Here is a 23,183-nt window from a genome sequence, read left to right on the forward strand (position 1 = left end):
GCAAAACATTTGAAGTACAAAACTCACACAGTGCAGCACTGATGAATAACATTGTGCGTAAAAAATACAAAAACAACATTAGACATCTCAAATGGTTTCTTCTGTCAAAACATTGCACCAGAAAGTAGGTATTTGACTGCTTTCTCAATAATGGGGACACAGCGAAAATTTAGTTGTCTCCCCCAGGGATTCAAGAATAGTCCAGGGTTATTTTCAGGCAGAGTAACGGAGTTCCTTCAAATGTACGACGATGAGGCATTATCCTATGTCGATGACATCTATCTTACAGATCATGATTTGGAAGTGCACTTGAAAAGGGTGAACACCATAATACTTGGGTTCGCCGCTGAAGGGTATAAATTCAATTTTAAGAAATCATGAATTGCCCACCTCAATGTCCTATTTCTAGGATATGAGTTACCAAGTGAAGGCAAAAGCCTGGCAGCAAACTTCCTAGAGAAATGTGCGCTGCTCCAACCCCCTAAAACACGGAAAAACTTACAGTCAATTCTAGGTTTCCTGAATTTTGGAAGAACTTATGTTCTGAACTATGCAGAAAGGGTTAAACCTCTCTACGAACTAATCAAACCTGATTTCAAACCAACAAATTGGACTCAAACTCAATCAGAAATTTTGCAATCAGTGCAAACAGACATGTTAGCAAAAACACAACCACAAACTCGCGACAACGTGCAAAACCTTGTGAACCGAATCATCCCAGGGAGATGCGGATTCACATACCTAACCTTCAATGAAGATGAAAAGGTACCAATAGCATACAAATCACACTTGTACACACAAGCTGAAATGAAATCCACTTCTACAGAGAAAATTCTGACAGCGGTTCAAACTGCAGTAGCAAAAGAGAGAGCTCTCGCGCAGAGTAAACGCATAATAATCGTTACACCTGTACCTGCCTTAGAGGCAATAACAAAAGCAAGCATTCCCAATGCAAAAGCTTTACATCCAAGATGGATACAATGAGTTAATTCTCTTGCTGCAACAGACGTTGAATACGTTTTTGGCGCATACTTGAAGACACAAGAATTTCTGCAACACGAATTAGAATGTCCTCTGCCAGCTGAAATTCTGCCACTTGAACATTACAGCTATATAATCTATACAGACGGGTCAGCACAGCCCGCAATTGGGGGTAAACAAGCCTATAGTGCTGCGTGCGCGATTGTTAAAGGTCGCTGGCACGAAGGTAAATTTAGACCTTGAGTTTGAGTTTATGGTCACTAAAACTCAATCACTCGGAGACTGTACAGCTCAGCGAGCTGAACTACAGGCTTTCAAGATGGTGCGTGAAAATACTGATTGCGAATTCCCCACACTCATAGTGTGCGATTCGTATTACTGCGTCCAATCTTACAATGAATATCTGCAGAACTGGGTTCAAACGGTTTCAAAGACGCAAAAGGTGGCACAATTAAGCATAAAATGCTTTGGGAACAGGTAGTTTTTTTAGAAAAAGTACTACAAAAGACTCACGTGATCCATACACTGAGTCATCAGCGTGATGGCGTTCACGTTGCAGGGAATTCATTGGCTGATTAGGCTGCAAAGGCAGCTGTGCAAATGGCTTCCGTAGCTGCAATCACTCGGTCAAAAATGAAAATAGATGGTGGAACAAGGCTAGCAGTGAATGTCTCAATGAAAGGTAACTATGCAGCATTACCACTAAACTATCCACTCAGTAATACATACATAATTGATGCAAACTCCGTTCCTTTTGCTCGAATCCCTGGAGTCGGGGACAGGGTAATTCCAAACAGGAACCAGAGAGGTGCTTTGGTTTACGAAGCACACATGGGAGAGGGTCTGAGACATCAAGGGATCTAAGAATCTCTAATAGAATTAGAAGAGATGTTCTTGTGGCCGGGAATGAGCGTAGAAGTTTGCAAATTCCGTATCAACTGTGACACCTGTTACAGAGATCATAGCTTTGAAAGCCACCAGGTACCTGACTACAGTGTAGCCAGCCCAGTACAGGCACCACTGCTCGACAGCATTAGACTATCTACACACGGACGTCGCCATAGACGTACGCGGTCCCATAAATATTAAGACAAAATTCATTTGGATGTGGCCTCAGCGCACGGCTGACACCCGAACTGTTATAAAAGATTTGCGAGTCTTTATTGGCACATATGCAATCGGCACGCTACATTCTGACCAGGGTCCTGTGTTTAGCTCAAAAGTTTAAAAGGAGGCCATGGATAGCTTGGGCATTGCATTGCGGTTTTTGAGTCTCTTCCATCCTGAGGGAAATGCGGTAGTGGAAAGAAAAAACAGTGACATAAAGCAATCTATAACAGCTAGGGTATTAGGTTCGGGTGACGGGTGGGTCAAACATCTAAATAGTGTCCAAAGAAGTCTTAATAATCTGTCAAGAAATTCTCTGGGGGAATCACTCCATATGAACTATTATTTGGTACTAGAATGCTTATCCAGGACCTTGATTGTCAAACTTCAGTTGTGGAACAGAAACCCTTTGATATCATAGACCGTTTGGTTGATTTACAGGACTTAAATGAAACATGAAAAAGTCTGAGGAACACAAAAGCCAACGACCACTGAAGAAAAACCACCTGTCTCAGCAAGACCTGTCTGGATTCCAAAGATTGGGGATCTAGTCAGGGAAAAGATTGCGCTAAAGAGGGAATTTGGGCCTTCTTACAGAAAAGCAGTACCTGTCTTAGCAATTCTTGGCACAAGATCAGTGTTACTCCCGCCGCTTGCTGGAAAAAGGGAGAACAGAACAGTATCAATTGACCTGGTAAAACCACATCATGTGGCCGATAATAAGTAGTAGGCCCACTCCCAAGAGGTAGCAGGCGACCAAATCTAGCTACTATTCAAGAGGTTCAATCTGAAAGACCTATCACCTTTGATAAACCTGCAGTGAGAAAAGAAGGACTTTGCAATACAGCCATGGAACTAGTCCCTCTTGATACCCAAATATCAGTTCGTCAAGAAACTCCTGTCTACAATGATGTAGCATCTGACTATAGAAACATGTCAAAGGAGGAAGCTACTCCAGTGATCTCAAAAAAATCCGGATGCAATACCGACTTTTGACAGAACTGCTTCTGGCTATTTTATCAACTTTGATAACTTTTCTGAGGATCCCATTGAACCTGAGACTACGCCAGTAAATAAAACTTTTAAAGAAAAAATAACATAACTCTTTCATCAACTTGGAAAAACGTATCTGGTTTCACCATGGGTTAAATTTTGGATTGTGTTAGGTGTACTTTTTCTCTTAATCTGGCTCATTCTGGTGTTAAGTTTCGGTAAAATATAAGATGGAAGGTATAGTACAATGGACACAGCAAGTCAGAACATCAACTTACTGCTGCAACCTTACAAATCATCTCATCGTGAACGAAGAGACCTGTCATCAGTCAACATCACAGCCGTTCCTATACCTGGTGTAGGAGAGTAGGGTCTGCTATCCTATGGTCACCCCAAATTTTTGCTTTTTTGCTTCACTGGTTTATGACTTAATGTGGCTGTGGGCCTGCTAATCAGACCCACAGCCTGCTGTTCTCTCTCTAAATTACTGCCAATGCACTTTAGGTGCATTACGAATTGGATACTGGTTCACCTTATAGGCCCCTGTAACAGTGTACCATAGGTACCCAGGGCATAGGTGCATCCAAGACCTACCAGGGGCTGCAGCATGTATTGTGCCACCCCTGGCCTGGCCTCCATATTTGACACAACTGGCTGATCACTCAGCTGGGGTAAGTTGGTGTAATCACCTCTTACTTAGATATAGTATCCCTATATCTAACCTTAAACTGGACACATATGTTCCTATCAGCCACTCCTATGGAAGGCCTCATCAATCCTGGAGGCAGAGTGCTTGGAAATAAAAGAGATGGTGCTCTAGCATGAGCTGAGCCTGTCTGCAGCTGTCGGGAACCACTCCCTAAGCTGTTCCGGGATATTGCCATACCATATACTCTTAAGTGCATTACAATCCTCGCGGTTATATGCTATCTTTGGTTTGGCTTTATCAAAACATGTAGAGTAAGGTGTCATACGAATTGGAATACTATCCCCTCGACAGTTCTGTCAACGGGGGTGGCATTCCACCCTTCTAGAGGGACACGACATGTGTGTAGCCTTAACCCCGGTTAAAGTTAACCAGAGCCTCAGCATCACAAAATGGATGCTGCCACCACAGACACAAGTCTGACCTCCTGCTGCTGGGAGTCCTTCCAGCGAGGGAGGCTTGGACAAAGGGTTTCCTGCCTTGGGAGGTGCGAGCACCACCCCAGACAGGGTTTTGTGTATTGGGTAGGACAGGGCTGAATAGATTGAGACATGCCTGGGGTACACAAGGTGTCCCCGTGCATAAGCCAGTCCAAACCGGTCCTGGGACTTTCCAGACCCAGGCCTGGCGAGGAGCTGGACAAAGGAAATGGGGTGTAACCGCCCCCCTTCCTGGTCCCACCCAGAGGAGGGACCTAGTAGGTGATCCACCCCTCAGATTGGGAATAAGAGTGGGAGCAGTGCCATTGCACAGCAGATCATCCTGAAATTAACTTTAAACGAAGAAGACGACTGGACTTCGACATTCTGCTGCACAGAAGACTGAAGAGAATCTCCCTTGTGGCCTAGGAGTAGCCACCCTGTGAACACAGGTACCAACCAGCGAATCGACGTCTGCTTTGCCGCCGCCTCCCGCCGGATCCCAAGCCCAGAGCCTGACAAGACCCAGACTCCCAGACTTCTCACAGCCCGATCCACAGTCCCTGCAAAGAAAGGACCCGTGGAGGCACCGAGAGACGTGGGACCGGACATCTGGAAAGACACCCAAAGAGCTGACTGCACAGCACCAGAGGCATCCTCGACGTTGTGCTTTGGAGACTGAGAACCCCCACCACAGAGCAGCCCTTGCGCTGAAGATCAGCCCCCCAGCATCTCCACGATCTGCTTGGGGCCCTTTTGCATTGTGCCACTCAACGCGCCATCCTGGCCACTAGCCACGTGGTCAGTGGCCATCTTGGCGATGAAACTGAAGAACTACACTACGGGTCTGGTTGCTCCAGACTCGCCCTAGCTCCTGTAGAAAGGAGCACCCGCTCTGACCTTGTTGGTCCGAGTGATAAGCCTTTTTCGATTCCTGCGTGGCTTGCATTAGCCAAGGCCTGTTTGCTCCGATCAAGTTGTAGACACCGCCAACAGCGAGAAGCCTGCGTGGGACAGCTCGTGACCGACTTCTGGACGTCCTTGATCCCAGGTGTCCACGTGGCTGCAGAGAGAAGCTACACCTCAACGCCTGTTTGCACCCGACATCACCTGGTTCCAATCTGGTTCCACGGTAGTCACTGGCTAGTGACTTTGAACATTGTCCCCTATGCTTTCAGGTCTTCACATCTTCAGATCCACCCTTGGATCCACCGGAACTCTTCGCATCGAGCCGCCTGCAGCATCTTCAGCTCCAAGCACCATCGATCAGCGTGACGAAACCCGACACTATTTCGACCCTATGCACCCGCTTCCTGTGGGTGAGGTAACTCAGCTCCACCGGTGTTCCTACATTGGTACACATCTCTAGGGCCTGTGTCTCAAGTTTCAGCTTTCTAGGTCACTCGGTCACTCAGAAGGTTCCGAACTAACTAACTTTGTACTTTTTACGCACCATAGACTTTGCATTGGTGAGTGCGTGCACTTTAAACACTGCACCCGAGTCCCGCGGGCCTTTCCCGACGTAGTCACTGCTAGTCCCGAACAGCTCCAGCGATTCCCAAGGCCCTAGGCCTGTTTCCTTTTAGATTGGTATCTCTTATACCACTTTCTTAGTATATGGTTTAGGTGGCCCCTAGGGCTTATCCATATTGTGCAACTTTTGTGTATTTAAAACTGTCTTGTGTTAAACGCTTGTGCTTCTGTGCTCATAAAGAGTCTAGGGGATACTTTTAGTTAATAAATCAATATATATTTTCAATATATATCTGTGTGGTGTCCTTTCATCTGGTATTCAAGGGGGTTGTGTATGGTAATACAGCTGGCTTCACATGCCTTTCAGAGTTTAGCCTAAGACTGCTTTGTCCACGTTACCACTAGGATAACTGGTCTATAAGGTTGACTTACAACCAATCATCATAAGGGTTGCTTGGCATGGTACAAAGTGATCACTAGAATTAGTGAGCATTATATACCAGGCCAACGTCTCACATTGGTGAGCAGCGGATTGGGATCTGAGCTTGCTGTTGTTTTACCATTACAATCTTTGAGATTATCATTTGAAAGATCACACAGGTACCTTTTAGGTACATATAAAACAAGACTAGTATACTTAAGTTCTACTGAACTTAGTTGTTGTAGAGGAAAGGGAGTAGCACACCCTGACTACAACTACTAGATAGGTTTAGTAGGTAAACACCAGTGTAGGTAGATTGCAACATATCCACCCACACTAGAGCAATGTCTGGAGCAGAGAGTTCCACTGGGAATGTCCCTGTTGAGAGTGACCCTCCAAGGGCACCATCCAAATTTGCTATTTTTTCCTTTAAGGAATTAAGACAGCTTTGTGTCCTAAGGGGTCTGAAGACAGGGCCTTCCCCTACTACAGACCACCTTAGAGAGATCTTAGACCAGTCTGAGACTCTAAAGTCCTCTAAGGCAGACCCCACAGGGAATGCTGAAGGAGGTCATCCTTCTGAGGATGACACTGCAGAAGCCCCTGTCCCTATAGTCCTGATAGATGAGGAAGCCCCCATCACTGGAGCTCCTCAGACAGATGAGGAGGAGGAAGAGGAAGAAGAGACAGAAGGGGGGAGCAGTGAGTCTGATGATGACAGAAATAGTCAGGTACTGGTCAGTAGACTGAACCAGGCTAACTTAAGCCTATTTGGGACTGAATCTGGGAACAACCCATTCAGACCCCCAGGTGGACTTAACCAGAAGCCCAGGAGGAGAAGGACTCACTCAGGTGACTCTAACAACTCCCATGTTTCTAGAGGTTCTCATGGTCACTCCAGAAGGGAGATGACTAGCCCTCAGAGAAGGGAACATGAGGCCAAAATGAGAGAGGCTGAATTGAGGATCCGGAGACAAGAGTTAGAGGTTGCCCTGGCCCAAGAGAAACTTGCTAGAGCAAGACAAGCCTAGAGAGAGGGGTAATAGAACCCACTGGTTGCAGCAATATCCACAAGGATAAAGACAGGTCTTTTGATAACAGAAACCTGAGTAAGATTGTGCCCCCCTACAAAGCTGGGGATGATATCCACAAATGGATAACTGCAATGGAGAGAGCCTGCAGAGTACAGCAGATCCCTCAGGAGCAGTGGGCAGCAATCTTGTGGCTCTCCTTTGAAGGTAGAGGCCGAGACAGACTCCTCACAGTTAGTGATGGGGATTCTAGAAACTACCTAGTCCTGAAGAGTGCTCTGATTGATGGGTTAGGCTTAACCACTGAACAGTACAGGTTAATATTCAGAGATACCCAGAAGACACAGACTCAGGACTGGTCTGAATTTGTTGAGTGTGCCACTAAGGCTCTGGAGGGATGGTTGCTGGTTGCTGGGAAGCAAGGTTACAGACTATGAAGGATTGTATAATTTGCTGATGAGAGAACACATTTTAAATAATTGTCAGAACCAGCAGTTGCATCAACATTTGGTTGACTCAGATTTGACCTCTCCCCAAGAATTGGGAAAGAGGGCAGATAAATGGGTTAGAACCAGAGTTAAGCAAAAGAACCAGAACCAGAACCAGGGTGGTGAGCAGAAGAAAACAGACCAGAAGGGTGGGGATCAGAAAGCTAAAGACCAGAAGTCTTCAACAGGGCCCCAAACTGATACAGAGGGTGGGTCCCAAACTTCCAAGAAAAAGAAGAAAGAAGGTCAGAAGAAACCCTGGTGTAAAACTTGTAAAAACACCTCTCACTGGACAAGTGAGTGTAAAAAGGGTGGAGCCCCAAGCACTGCAGCCCCTAAGGCAACTGCACCCACTAGTACAACTAGCAGTGCTGGTCCACAAACCAAGGGGGTAGTGGGTATCATCTTGGGAACTGAAGGAGATTCTGACCTAGTCAGGACCCTTACACAGGCTGTTCTTATTTGTGAAGGGGACATAGATTTGACCCCTGACATAAGTCCCAGTAACCTGGGCAAATACAGACAGACACCCTTAATTAATAACAAAGTGGCTCAAGCTTATAGGGACACATGTGCCAGTGTCACAATGGTCACACCTAACTTTGTGGACCCTGGACAGTACATGCCAGGTGATAATTACCTGGTGACCAATGCCAGCGATGTCACTACTACACATAGTGTGGCACTTGTTAACTTTTCCTGGGGGGGGTAACTGGAGTTGAGTACAGGACTCATGCAGAGATGTTAGGGATATCATCACATGTCCTTGCTGTGACTAGGTCACAGGCCAAAAAGTGCCTCTCTGAACCTCAGGTCTTGGATCCTGGAACAATGGACCAAGTACCTTCCAAGAAGAAGAACAGGAGGGTTAAGGCTGTGCCTTCCTGTTGGACCTGCGATGGGCAAGCACAGCACAAAGGGGGTAGCTTGGCTTGAGTGACAAGGTGGTAGAAGGCTGTTGTGTTAAGCCGGCTATGACCAAAAAATAACTCCCTGCACACCACACAAAAAGAAGGACACCACACCACTGTTATAGAAAAATACGTTTCGTTTATGTAAAAGTTCTCTGGGTTTGAAGGAAGTTCACTTAGGTAATCACATTCACATTTCTTACATGGGTTTGATTAGCTGTGTACTGGTTTGTCAGGAATAAATACTTGGACTCTAATAAATAAATATATTGGATAAATATCAGGATTCAATACATTAGAATAAATATCAGCAATGACTGGAATAAATATCAGCAATGACTGGAATAAATATTAACAATGACTGGAATAAATATCAGCGATGCAGTACAGTTTCCTAGCAGGTTAGATACTGATCGTTTCACATAAATATCACAGGGTCATTCTGGTTTCGCTGCCACCAATTAATCACTTTCAGGGTAAACACATTACGTTTGTCATTCAATGCGGAATGCGTGCTCTTACAGTTTTTTGAAGTGTTCACGGGTTCGGGCTCTCTGGGCACAAGATACGCGTGATAATCCCTTAGTTGCACTCGCAACTCATTGCGCGTATATCTTGAAGATAAAGGCATAAAATGACTACGGCAATTACACTCCGCGGCCAGCCGGTTCAATACTACTGCTGCCAGAGGAGTCTGTGCGCTTCTGTCAGCGCAGGCGGTGTTTCCGAAGGCGGCTTCAGTTCACGAGTCTTGGGACCGTCGAACGGGCTGCCGGAGGGGTCAAAACACCTGCGCGCACAGTTCAAAATGAGGCCGCATCACAGTTCCACAACAACGCGGCAACTTCAGGGGAAGAGACGGCCCACCTCACTTCGGTGGCGCCGGTAAGCGCTCCAGTCAGTATGGCACTTCTCCCAAGGGCGAAGGGGGGTTCCAGGGGCTCCGCGATCCTCCGTCTGGGCTCACTCACGGGGGGGCTCCCGCCCACACACCAGCTCCCAAGACACTCGGGCAGGGCAGAGACAGTAATCTCGCCCAAATGAAGGCCAGCCTTTCCCCGCCCCAGCGCAGCACCTCACCTTCTATCCACAAACAGCGCATCGACGGCGGTGGGTTCGGAGACGTCCGAACGCCCGCCAGGAGGCACTTAAGTTGAAGGGGGCACTTTTAAGAGTTGCAGTCGCGATCTCACCACTGGGGGGCGGGGAGGCTCTAACTATGGCCAAAGTCTCTGAGGGGCAATTGGGCACTCGCTGACCAGGCGCTGAAGGCGAGAGGTCACTGCTCACGCTTCTGACTGGAACACCAGTCAGGGTCCACGCCAGCAACCTCTGCTGCTCTTCTGCCTGCGCTATCAGCTGCCTCAGGGGGTTAACAGGGCAGGTGTCAATCTGGGGTCAAGTCCTCTTCTTCTGGTGTTCTTTGATCATTCATAAAATGGCCGCCAGGGACTGGTCCTTTTATAGCCAGTGCCCTAGGATGCCAGCATGAGCCAGAAGGTTCTAGAACCTTCCCTGGCTATGTCAATGACATGGCCCTTTCAATGTATCTTTTTGGTCATTAGGAGCCACCGTACTGGGCTTCCTAAGGCAGCCATTTTGTGTACTTGTAACTCCTGAGGGGATTCCTGTCAGGTTTGCAGGTTACACAAAGTGCGCCAAAACCTTCAAAGGGTCAGAGGTCAGAGGGGCTCCAATGGGAGCCACTCTCATAGGGGACAATGGTGTCCACCATTTTAGGGTTGACAACCCCAGTTTGTTATGCCACCGGTTCCGTCAGGCGCCTTGTACATAGGTGCCAGGAACTTGGTGAGCAACTGGGCATCAAGGAGCATCTAGCCCCATGGGACAACACACAAAAAGGTCCTGGTAGGCAAAGAAAAAGCGACAAATTTTAGGAGGCACGGGGGAGCAAAATAAATCATAGTGTGAGGGGACTCTCAGAAGCAGACAGGTCTAACACGCGTCCCCCCAGCTGAAAGTGTGGAGAGCTACCCAACCCCTTGGGAGTTCTCAACACTAAGGCGGAAATACCTGGAGAGACCGTCTGCATTGGTGCGGTCAGCTCCGGGCCAATGTTCCACCCGAAAGTCCATTCCCTGTAGGGAGATAGACCACCTCAACAGTTTTGGGTTTTCCCCCTTCATCTGCATGAGCCAACGAAGGGGTCGGTGGTCTGTCTGAACCAGGAAGTGCGAACCAAACAGGTATGGTTGCAGCTTCTTCAGTGCCCAGACCACCGCAAAGGCTTCCCGCTCAATGGTACTCCATCTCTGTTCCCGGGGAAGTAGTCTCCGTGACAGGAAGACCACAGGTTGATCCAGACCCTCTTCATTGAGTTGCGATAGCACCGCCCCAATGCCAATGTCGGATGCGTCTGTCTGAACAATGAATTCCTCCCAGTAAACATGATAGTTCCCAGACTCGTTACCCGCTGCTTGGGCTTCAGCCTGTTGCCTCAGACCCTCGAGGGTGGGACATTCCCTTTGTCCCTTGCTCAGTTCCTCCCTGGACGGACCTCCCTCCACTCGCCAATCAGCGGGGATAGGTAAGTTCTCCAACGGAACCATGTCCTCCTCCGTGAACTCCGGGTCCACCTCCGCAGGTGGCCTATCCGCCTCACGGGGCACGGACGTCGAGGCAGGCTCCTCCTGTCCTCGACATGCTCCCTCATCAGCAGCTACGGGGCGGGCCATTGTTCCAGACTCCGACCCCTGTGACTTCTCCTCTCGAGCAGTCGCCGACCTGGTACTCACACAGGCCCAATCAGGTGTACCCAGCATCTCAGAATGAGTCCGGTATTCCACCTCCTTCCAAGCATTGTGCTCCATATCATTGCCCAGCAAACAATCGACTGGCACGGCGGGGCTTATGGCGACTCGAAGTGGACCTGCAACCCCTCCCCACTCAAAGGGAACCTCGGCCACAGGATAGTGACCCATTCTGCCGTCAGCCATTGCGGTTGGATGAAGTACGCCTGGCATAAGCATGGGTGAATTTTGCGAATCTCGGGTTCGCGAATTTTGCGGATTTGCGAACTCGCAATCCGCAAAATCCGCGAATTCTAGCGAATTTGCGGATTTTTTTTTGTGTTCTCAAGGATTTCTGCCAGTTCGCGAGGGTTTCGTACCAGTACGCAATTGCGAACTTACATTTCGGCAAGCAACGGTCGCGATTATGTTGTTTCTACGTCTGGTTCATCATCACAGGTTCCCAGCACCCTCTGTTTCACCACTGCAACCCTCTGTTACATCAATGCCACCCTCTGGTTCATCATCACTGTAGATTATGGGGGGGAAAAGCAAGCACACCAGCCCTGCTTCAACTGACATGAATTAATTTGGGGTTAGTTTATTAATGTGTCACTGTTTTAAAATTCCAGTCTGGCACCTGCTTCCTTATCTGTAATTTGCTTTCTGTTGCAGTGCATTTTATTTTCCCAGGACCTTTGTGGCCTACTTGTAGCTATTCTATGAGCCTGCTGTGAGGGTCAGAGCAGGGTCATACAATTGTTGCAACTAGCAACTGAATTCTGGAGGGGCCCCAGTCAGGAAGCACTACAGGGAATTGTTACTAATGATGAGTTTGAACTCTTGCACCTGCCGAGTGCTTTCAGTTTTGCAAAACACGTTTTACTGCAATTTCGCGGGATTTGCGGGGAGCGAACACTCCCGAGATCGGATTCGGAAGCCGCAAATTCGTGCGAATATGCAATTTGTTTCTTTGCGGCGTGTTAGTTGGCAAGGTTTTGTGCGTTTTTGCGAGCCGCTCGTAGCGCAAGGTGCGAAGTTACCCTCGCGGTCGTTCAAGGGCGCGGCCATCTTGTTTGCCTGACGTATTTCCGTTTCCGGGCGCGAAGTGTAATCTCGCAAAGTCTGCGGCTTGCCAGTACAGTTTCGCGCGTGTTCGCAAGGAAAATCTCACGCAAACTTACCCGCGCGGTCGTGAACGGGCGCGGCCATCTTGTTTCTCATTCATTGCTATGGTTCTGGGCATGGTCTTTGTATCCTCTCTAACAGCCTAATTCACGAAGCCAAAATCGGCTCGCAAAGGGCCAGAATCTGAGAATCTGGCCCTTTGCGAGTGCGATTTTTGCATTTGGGATTCAACATCCCAAATGCAAAAATCGCTATTTGCTAATTCGCATATTTGCGAGGAATTACATTTAAGGAATCTCTATTTGAGATTCCTTAAATGTAATTCATCATCCATTTTCCAATTGCGAAATCGCAATTTCGGCCCGCAATTTACCGCGAGGTCAAACCTTGTGGTAAATTGTGAAAACTCATAAAAATGCATTTAAGTGCATTTTTCTGAGTTGCATGTTACACACACACATGTCCTTTGGACATGTGTGTGTGCAACACCTGTGTTAATTTCCATTGCAGGGGTGCTACAGGGTGTCCTTTGGACACCCCTGGCACCCTTGTACTCACAATCTCATTTGCGATTAGCTAATTGCTAATCGCAAATGAGGAATGACTCCCCATGCATTCCTATGGGCCTTTTGGCCCATAGGAATGCATGGGGAGTTATTCCTTATTTGCGATTAGCAATTAGCTAATCGCAAATAAGGAATCAGTGGGAATCGCAATTAATATTGCGATTCCTACATGAATACCGTTTTGCGAGTCTCAAATAGCGATTCCTTATGATTCGCTATTTGAGCCTCGCAAAACGGCCCGTTCATGATCAGGCTGTTAATCTCTGCCATCCTTTGCTTGTTTGTAGTTTTTTTAATCTATTTTACTTATTATCTATCCCTCTATTTTTCTAGCCCTATATTTTTGTGTTTACTGCTACTTTTGGTTAATTTTAAACTACTTTTTTAAACTCTTTTCTTTTCTTTTCTTCTCTTCCCTATTCTATTTTCTTTATTCCTTTCCACCCAGACCATGGTGAAGGGAGCCGGGAAGCATTCAGAGAAGGGGAAGGGTCCCGCACCCCGTGTCCGGCTCCCGTGCGGGCGTTTGAGGGGGGAGGAGGTCGTACCCAGGGAGATCTTTACCCCGGAGGAGGTGGGCCAACTCATTTTTTATGTTCAGCGCCGCCTCCCCAGGACCATCATGGGAGGCGGCAAGATCAGTGCCGGGTACGGGGTCCGGGAGCACCGGAAGCGGTGGGAGAAGGTGTGCCAGGCCATTTACCACCACTCTCGGGTCTGGCGCACCTACAACCAGGCCACCCACCGCTGGACGGATGTTCTGACCCGTGAGCGAGATCTGCTCGACCTCCTTGGCCTTGAGATTCCCGGGCTTGGTGAGTAGTAGTAGCTATTTCTTTACTACTATGTTTTCTCCTGCTGTGTTATTATATTGCACATTTTTTTTTTTACCAAGAGCAATAATGCTGCTCATTACATTGTAGGTAAATTATATTTCAAAATCTTCTGTGCATTTCAGGTACACTGCTCTCCTTCTTCTCAGTAGTGTTGCTACTATGCTTATTTGTTTTAGATTTTGTGTTCATTTCATTGGCCTGTGAAATTATGTATGAGTGTAGTTTAAAGAACTGCGTAATGCTACACACTAAGGTTCAGATTTTTAATTACCGGCGTATCCCTGCAAAGTAGCAGGGATGCGCCAGTAATTGTGCGTCACGCCACCATCACCCATGGTGCGCCGTATTTACAATGCGGCGCACCATGGGCCCAAAACGTCACCAAAGCGTTACGCATCTGTGCCGTAAAGGCGGCGCATTGCTGGAGTTGCGTCGCAACGATGGTGCAGCTCCATCAATGCTCTGGGGTGCCCTATCTCCCAAATGCTGCGTCAAGCCGTACGTCTGCTTCAAGCAGGCGCAGGGTTTGAGTCACGCATCATTGTCCTCAAAGTGACTGATTGGAAACTTGTAGATTTCCCTCAGCCACTTTTAGGATGCGTTCCTGCGCAGGAACGCCCTCCCTTGCGCCGGAACGCACCCTTATTGGCGCAGGGCTTTACAACGTGATGCATCTCCCATATGCGTCACGTTGTTAATATACGCCGCACCATTGCGCCTCTTTTGTGCTGTCGCTGCATCACAAAAGTCACGCAACAATGGAGCAAAAGAGCCGCAAGGGGCTTCTAAATCAGCCCCTACAGACTCAAGTCCAGTCCTTCCTTTGTACACATGGCGATAAGAAGAAATAGTGGTGGTGGATTGATAGTTTGAGTATTTTAATGACTGGTTAATGTAGTAGGAAACTTTAGTGTTGTCGCTGATCTTCAATCACGATGGACTTTGGCTGTCACTTCGCGTGCTGCGGACTGCTGCCTGCCAATCCTAGGCAAACCTTTTTAGGACTTTGTTTAGTGAGTTACATAAGGTAATTTCCAATTCGACGGTCCGCAAATCAAGCAATACTAAAGTAATAACGTAGTCGACCACATGAGATTGGTCAATAATATATCCCATGGAGTAGTTGTCTATTTGCTATTTCGCAAAAATATTTTGTTAGTTCTTTTGAAATGTTTGATTTGGTTGACAAATATCATCCATGTTTTCTGTTTTTCTTTCTTTCATGTTGTACATCAGCTTCCCCCAGGGGCAAGAGGAGGACACAGGAGGAGGAGGAGGGTGCTGTTGACGATGCAGGCCAGGACCGGGCAGGCGAGGGCTCCTTTGCTGGCCCCAGTAAGTTTTAATTTTAATATAGAGTACTTATTTTTTCCTAGCGTTCCTCATTCGATTTTTTCTAAATCATCTTTGATCTTCTTGTAGACAGGATCTAAATTCTTATCCTGCCTCGACTATGACTCCGTGTAGTATTACTAGATTATTCTTATTAGTCTGTCTGTGTAGCTAACTAAGATTGCACATTTGGCATTTCCATTGGACTTCCATTCTAGTCAGCAATAGCTCTATGCACTGAGTGCAGTCCTCTGGGATTGTCCATAATGTCTTTTCAAGTATTCTAAATGTTTATGCTTTGACAATTGCCAACAATAAAAAGGTGAATGACCACCAAGAAAGAATAAGATACTACTTTACTTTTGGTTTGGATAGGAGGACAATCCATTCTACTACTTTTGCAGGGACAAATCTGCACAAACAGAACTATGGACACTAAATAATGCATTGCTTAGCTTATCAATTATAATAGGTGCTGTTAGACTTTCCACATACCTCAGTGATAACAGACTTTGTAGTTGAACCCCCAATCTCCTTACTGACTAGATAGTGTGGCAGAGTCATTTAGCTCCCAAAGTCACCGATGGCAGAGGCACGGACTTATGCTTGCAAAAATTCCAAAACCTTTTGCTCATCCACTCTAGTCTGGAGGACCAAAAACCACAGAGTCTATTTGAGTTTAAAAGCTTTATTAAAAGTAAACACATTTATTGAAATCAAGTTTGTCATAAAAGTAAACGTTTAACTGGAAATGGAAAAGTGCTTAGTGCTGACGATTAATTGGACACATTTCTTGTGGTCGAGCCGAGCTCTCACCTGGTTTGAACTTGATCCTGCTCGTGTTCTTAAAAGTCAAGCTTCTGTCTGTTAGGAGAAAAAGTGGTGCGTGTTAAAAATAAAAAGCAAGCATTCATCAGTTGTGCCAAAAAGTGCAGCAAGACAACAGCCTTCCATGGAAAAAGGGACATTTTTACTTTACAGTAGACAGTCACAAATTATTAAATTGTATACAGTTTTTTTCACATTTCTTTCTTCCTCCTAGACCAAATATTATATAGTAGTGAGTGGTGTATTCTAACATTATTAAATGTACTTTGTAGGTGGAACATCTGGAGGCGGGGCCAGCGTCGAGGTGGTGGTGGCATTGGACGAGGAGGACAACTCTGGGGAGGAGGCGGTGCAAGTGCCGAGCAAATCTGTGGGGGATGACACGGTGGTGGCGGGCAGAGGTAAGCTATACATTCCTTACTCATTTCAGATTGAAGACTGCAGAGTGTGCTTTCTGCACGGGTGTATTATAAATAAACCAGGTAGTAGTCTCCTCTAAATGTACTTCGACTTAGCTCTGAAGTTTTTGGCGAGAAGAATCCCAATCAGATCTGAGGTGAACTTGATGGAAGGGCTGAAAGAAAAGGGAAAGAAGGGTGTAAGTAAGTGTGGAAGGACGAGAAATGTAATGATGACTGGCAAAGGAGAATGATATGTGTTTGCTTGGTCCCCGAGGTGGTTGGGAAGGAAAGAATATGGTATGGTGCATGGCTGGGTGAATGATGAAGCAAGGATGGGTGTAAGGAGAACAGCCTGGGTGGGTGAAACAGAAACTGTATGTGTGGATATACTTTGAATGGATGGATGCCTGGATCATTCATGGTACTATCTGACTCTTAGATAGCATATGTGTATCTAGAGAGAGTAGACGGTCACTGGATGAACTAAGTGTTACTTTGAAGAGCATGTAACACTGCACCCACACGTCCGTTCCAGTGTAGGAAAGGCAAGGAAAAGAAGTTGTAATTTTGTCCAAATACTGCCATGAATAGAAGCAGTAGTTTGTATTGCAACTGCAAGCACAGCATATATCCGGTTATTACGGTGGACACTCCCTACCTCTCTTAATAACTTTAGTTTAGTAGTAGTACGTCATTCATGTGTGGGGGTATCACTGTTCACTCCATAATAAGCAAAGCACCTAAAGTCATCCCATATGTCATCAAATACATCCCATGTGAAGTGATAGATAATCAGATTATTTAGCTTCTTTATTTTCCTTTTCTAATACTCATTTGCACTGTAGGGTGAAAGATAAATTAATTAAGCAGTAGCCCTTTTAACAGAGTATTCTCAGTGCCACCCATAATAGAAAAGTAAGAGCTTCACCACCTGCATGTACTGGACCGGTACAGTAACGCAAGTCTGTCTCACTCACCATGGTGTGCGTCTGTTTTTCTCGGGTGCAAGTTCACTGCGCTGGCATTATGCCGGCTTGCATAAGATAACGTACCAATTTTCCTAAACAAGAGAGAAGAAGAAGAAGAAGACTGGTGTACTGTCATAGTCGACTGTAATGGAAGTCCATAGTGCTTGTAGAATTTGTCCCTTAAACTCCCACTAATGTTAGAGCAAGGATGAAGAAGTCGGAGGTTACATAGATACTGTCCTCAATAGTTATGTACTGTGCTTTCAATTTGCTACTTGTACTGTGACAACTTTCTGCTCAATCATTTTGTGTTAATCTTAAGGAGCATTGGTTACAGACTATGTCTTTCTTTCTTCATGTAGTTGCTCCTTCCAAATCCAAGACACCATCAAGGAGGAAGGAGCTGGCTCGAATGGCCCGGCAACGGAGGCTGGATGCCACTGTCGCTGAATATCGGCGGCTGGTGGCCCTGGAGGAGGAGGAGACGCAGTCTGGTACAACAACAACGTCCACGGGGACAGCTGCATCCTCCTCCGTGCGGGCTGCCAGCCAGCGCAGTGCTCCAGCGGTACGGAGCCGGGCTACCAAAGCCCAACGCCAACGCCGAGCAGCAAAGACAGCAGCTGCCCCCCACAGGATTTGCAAGGCACACCGGCGCCGCTTATCCCTCAGACTGTCCTACCTGGAGCAGGAGGTCCTGAACTATAAGAACTTGGTGGAGGGCCTCCGTTTCGAACTTGCCACCCTCCGCAAGGAGCATGATGCCCTGGCTGCTAAAGGCAACAGCACCCTGCCATAGTGTCCCTTGCCCCTTTTTTAGAGACTTTTGGGGGGTGGGAATTGGGAGTTGGGTTTGTTGGGGACTTTTGAAGGACAATCGTTGGGGTTAGGGAGGGTCTTGCGGGAGATTATTTTGTCAGGGCTATAAAAATATAATTTTTGAAACTTTATCTGACCATACCTGTTTTTTACAGCTTTTGAGTCTGGTGGGTGGGGGTTTAACAGTAAGTTTGTTTTCCTGAATAGTCCTGTGACTTTAGTAGTACTACCGTCAATCTCTCGTCTCTCCTAATACTCCATTATACTACCTCCAACCAAACGCCTATCTTACCTGTAATTTCTGTTTGCAAGTAGGGCTAGGCCCAGGGCTGGCTCCACGGGAAACAGCGAATAAGGTTGGCAATCCTGGGCGGATAAAATTTCCTCATAGCGGTGGTACTAGTGGTGTGACACAGTGGCAGTTGCATGCCTATGAAAAAAAAGAAAATGAAATCTGGTTTGTCCTCCTGAGCAATACAACGGTACAATAGAGAATATAGCAGGTGACAGTACACTAGAACAGTGCCACATTGTAGCCTAACAAATGGTAAAGTATAACTACTAATTCGGTTGAAGTTCTTTGACATTAGCCATGGGTCTTTGTCAAGCAGAGTAAGAATATATCCTCGGATTTCTTCACCAGCCTGTTGGTATCACCTTATCCTCCCCAGCAAGTGTGTGGATTTATTGCTGTAATTTAGTCACACATCAATCAAAACCACACAGCCCGGGGGAAGAGGGTTAGGGTTTGAAAAATGGATGGGTACGGGGGTTTTTGGGAAAGGTTTTGTGAGACAAGAAAAAAAAGCACAGCATGGACAAACAATTGTGAACATAAACAAATCTTTGGGTACAAACCTATCCATCAATCTTTGAAAGTGCATGCACTACTGCATGCATGTCAGTGAAAAGTCAGTAGTACTTTCGACAACTGTGGAAGAAAGAATGCGACAGTACAGGGCGTGTGTGGAAATATTGATAACTATATTCAAGATAAGGTCTCTGTTGCCAGATACCTGAGAGCCTTGCTGGTCACTATAAATCCATTCACAACACTCAATGGGGTTGGTCTGGAAGGTGTAGTAGATAGAAAAGGAGAAATTGCTCTTTTTCTAGGTGTCCCCTCACTCACCAGGGTTGCCCCTTGGTGAGATGCTTCATCATTGGGGCAATCCCAGTCCTCTACGGGCTGGGGCGTGTTGCGACTTGCGAATTACGTAGGAGCACTTACAAATGACTATGTGTGGTGCAGATGTGATAGTGGAGTGGACTAAGTGATGTGTTAAAGGATCAATTTAGAAGCAGAGAGAGATCCAAGAAATGCAGTCACAGTCCTAGAAAAACACAATGGATACTGTATCTGTATGTTGTTGTAGTTGTCCTGTTGAATTTGGTAAGTAAGTTGCATGCAGAAAAAAAATCCTCTTATTAGCGGCACTCCTCCATTGCAGCTGACGCTTCGTCCATCGATGTTGGTCACCACCAGAAGACACCCTGTAAAAAAAGCACAGCATGGACAAACAATTGAACATAAACAAATCTTTGGGTACAAACCTATCCATCAATCTTTGAAAGTGCATGCACTAGTGCATGCATGTCAGTGAAAAGTAAGTAGTACTTTCGACAACTGTGGAAGAAAGAATGCGACAGTACAGGGCGTGTGTGGAATTATTGATAACTATATTCAAGATAAGGTCTCTGTTGCAGATACCTGAGAGCCTTGCTGGTCACTATAAATCCATTCACAACACTCAATGGGGTTGGTCTGGAAGGTGTAGTAGATAGAAAAGGAGAAATTGCTCTTTTTCTAGGTGTCCCCTCACTCACCAGGGTTGCCCCTTGGTGACATGCTTCATCATTGGGGCCATCCCAGTCCTCTACGGGCTGGGGCGTGCTGCGACTTGTGAATTACGTAGGAGCACTTACAAATGACTATGTGTGGTGCAGATGTGATAGTGGAGTGGAGTAAGTGATGTGTTAAGGGATCAATTTAGAAGCAGAGAGAGATCCAAGAAATGCAGTCACAGTCATAGAAAAACACAATGGATACTGTATCTGTATGTTGTTGTAGTTGTCCTGTTGAATTTGGTTAGTAAGTTGCATGCAGAAAAAAAATCCTCTTATTAGCGGCACTCCTCCATTCCATCTGATGCTTCGTCCATCAATGTTGGTGACCAGAAGACACCCTGTCCACTGCCTGCGTGGCAGATGCTGAATTGCGGCTCGCTAATGTGCAGCCTAACTCCATCCTTTTTTTCCCCATTGCACAGACTGAAACCCAGCCTGTAATTATTCAACGAAAAACAGGAAGTGATATATTATTACAACACCACTGATAAATAAATATAAGGTATGTAGGCTGTGGAGTGCAAAAACTTACACTTTGATTTTCCTAGTAGACAGTACAATATTTTTGACAGTGCGTACTCTGTCTGAGTCACCTTTTGAAGGATAAATAAGTATGGGCAAATTAATGTAGCGGATCTTTCCCCTCAAGCTAGGATTACTGTAAACTGTGTTTTAGAACAAAATTAGATCTTCCCAGCAGTGCTCCCACCCAGACCCTTACTAAAGCCAGTCGCAAAAATGTAGAAGACCCCCAATCAAATCGGAAAAAACGAGACCTAGCAGAAAACTGGTGACAAAACGTACTTTGAAAGTAAAAGTAGGCTCAAATACCCCCTTACCCACCGTGGATTGCATTCAAACCACTTGCAAGCAACCAAGCAAAAGTATCCATAGCCAGCATCGCTCCAAGACTCGAAACCCCCCCCCACCCAAACACATGCAATAGAAATACTGCTAACCCTAACAAACCCTAAGTTAAGAATAGTGGCAAAGGATTTCTTTAACTATTCCAAATCCCCCCTTTCCCACCCAGGATTTTCTTCAAATGACTTGCAACCAAAATTACACATTCTCACGAGTGCTCTAAGACCCCAGAACTCAGTTGCAAAAATGTAGAACACCCCGAAACACATGCAATCCTGCTGCTAGGGCTAACGAACCCTAAGTTACAAAAAGTGCCAAAAGGCTTTTCGGCGTGGATTTTGTCCCAACCATTTCCACCCGGTATTAGACCTTCCCAGGAATGGCCCAAGACCCGCCAACCCACCCGCCAAAAAGCATAACACCCCCAAACAGGCCAAAAGCAACATCTCCTACTTACAATATTTCTTGGCCTTCGGTCCAAACGCGCTGCGTAGCTAGGCCATAAGTCGGGTTTGCCACCACGGATTTCCTGAAAAGCAAATGCAATCAAGATTAGAGTGTACCAGCAGTGCTGACAGACCCCGAAACTCACCCACAAACAGACAGAACCCCCCCTAAGAGCACCTCAAAGGCAAGCAAGTCAGCAAAAACACTAAAAAATTTGCGCCTCGGATTTGGTCCAAACCACTTTTATCCGGTATTAGAGCTTCCCAACAATGGCCCCAGAGCCGTCAACCCAAGAGAAAACGAGTAGAAGACCCCCAAACAGCCAAAGAGCAAAAGTACAAAAATGGGGACTTAGTCATTTTTTCCCAAATTTCCCAAATCACTCCGCGCGCGCTCTCCTGCTAGGCCCTAACTCCCCTCTGCCACCATGGATTTGCTTCAAACCTCTTGCAAAGTAAAGTATCCATAGCCAGCAGTGTTCCCAGACCCCGAAACCCACCCACAAACACCAGGAAGCCCCCCAAACCGGCCCCCGAAAACGCTACATTGAGCAAAATGTCAGAAATAGCAAAATAAAAATCCGCCTGGATTTTGTCCCAACCACTTCCACCCGGTATTAGACCATCCCAGGAATGGCCCAAGACCCGCCAACCCACCCGCCAAAAAGCATAACACCCCCAAACAGGCCAAAAGCAACATCTCCTACTTACAATATTTCTCGGCCTTCGGTCCAAACGAGCTGCGTAGCTAGGCCATAAGTCGGGTTTGCCACCACGGATTTCCTGAAAAGCAAATGCAATCACGATTAGAGTGTCCCAGCAGTGCTGACAGACCCCGAAACTCACCCACAAACAGACAGAACCCCCCCTAAGGGCACCTCAAAGGCAAGCAAGTCAGCAAAAACACTAAAAAATTTGCGCCTCGGATTTGGTCCAAACCACTTTTATCCGGTATTAGAGCTTCCCAACAATGGCCCCAGAGCCGTCAACCCAAGAGAAAACGAGTAGAAGACCCCCAAACAGCCAAAGAGCAAAAGTACAAAAATGGGGACCTAGTCATTTTTTCCCAAATTTCCCAAATCACTCCGCGCGCGCTCTGCAGCTAGGCCCTAACTCCCCTCTGCCACCATGGATTTGCTTCAAACCTCTTGCAAAGTAAAGTATCCATAGCCAGCAGTGCTCCCAGACCCCGAAACCCACCCACAAACACCAGGAAGCCCCCCAAACCGGCCCCCGAAAACGCTACATTGAGCAAAATGTCAGAAATAGCAACAAAAAAATCGGCCTGGATTTTGTCCCAACCACTTCTACCCGGTATTAGACCTTCCCAGGAATGGCCCAAGACCCGCCAACCCACCCACCAAAAAGCATAACACCCCCCAAACAGGCCAAAAGCAACATCTCCTACTTACAATATTTCTCGGCCTTCGGTCCAAACGCGCTGCGTAGCTAGGCCATAAGTCGGGTTTGCCACCACGGATTTCCTGAAAAGCAAATGCAATCAAGATTAGAGTGTCCCAGCATTGCTGACAGACCCCGAAACTCACCCACAAACAGACGGAACCCCCCCTACAAGCACCTTAAAGGCAAGCAAGTCAGCAAAAACACTAAAAAATTTGCACCTCGGATTTGGTCCAAACCACTTTTAGAGCTTCCCAGCAATGGCCCCAGAGCCGTCAACTCACCTGCAAAGAGGTAGACCAACACCCCCACAAGTGCTGAGTCTTTCTTCATTGGGCGTAAACCAGCCCTCTGCTTTGATGGAAATAGGAGTCTGGAGGAGGAGGATAGAGGAGCATGTTCTTCTGAACTTGTGAACCTGAAGAATGCAGACTGCGGCACCTTCAAATCAATTAGCAAACAAGTG

The sequence above is a fragment of the Lissotriton vulgaris genome, chromosome 3_1 (assembly GCF_964263255.1).
Source record: "Lissotriton vulgaris chromosome 3_1, aLisVul1.2, whole genome shotgun sequence".
Classification (NCBI taxonomy): domain Eukaryota; kingdom Metazoa; phylum Chordata; class Amphibia; order Caudata; family Salamandridae; genus Lissotriton; species Lissotriton vulgaris.